The sequence below is a fragment of the Penaeus monodon genome, chromosome 28 (genome assembly GCF_015228065.2).
Source record: "Penaeus monodon isolate SGIC_2016 chromosome 28, NSTDA_Pmon_1, whole genome shotgun sequence".
Taxonomy (NCBI): Eukaryota; Metazoa; Arthropoda; class Malacostraca; order Decapoda; family Penaeidae; genus Penaeus; species Penaeus monodon.
The window spans coordinates 35,758,039-35,758,271 of record NC_051413.1 but is presented as its reverse complement, the minus strand read 5'-3'; the positions used below and the strand labels follow the sequence as shown (position 1 = coordinate 35,758,271).

The 233-nt window shown below is 34.8% G+C and overlaps 1 protein-coding gene across 1 annotated transcript in view; it reads left to right on the top strand.

Moving 5' to 3' along the window:
• Positions 1–233, top strand: part of LOC119591568 — a gene marked incomplete at its 5' end in the record, with an annotated part of 9,744 nt that extends 9,511 nt beyond the window's left edge. The window contains 1 exon segment of the mRNA XM_037940330.1: positions 1–233.

Below are 233 nucleotides of genomic sequence, written 5' to 3'. Positions count from 1 at the left end.
AAGAAGTGATACCATAAGTTCCAAGGGCCATTGCTTAGCTCGTGTACTATGCAATATGACTGAATGCTATAACTTTGAGTGAGGTATAATATATTGAAGTCTACCAAGTAATATGCCGTTTTCTATAAAGTCTGTTCACCAAGACGTAGATTATTTCTTATTAAAGGATATGAAGCTGTTAAGAGAACAGTTCATTGGTTAGATACAACAAGTTATTGTCGGTCACTTCATTC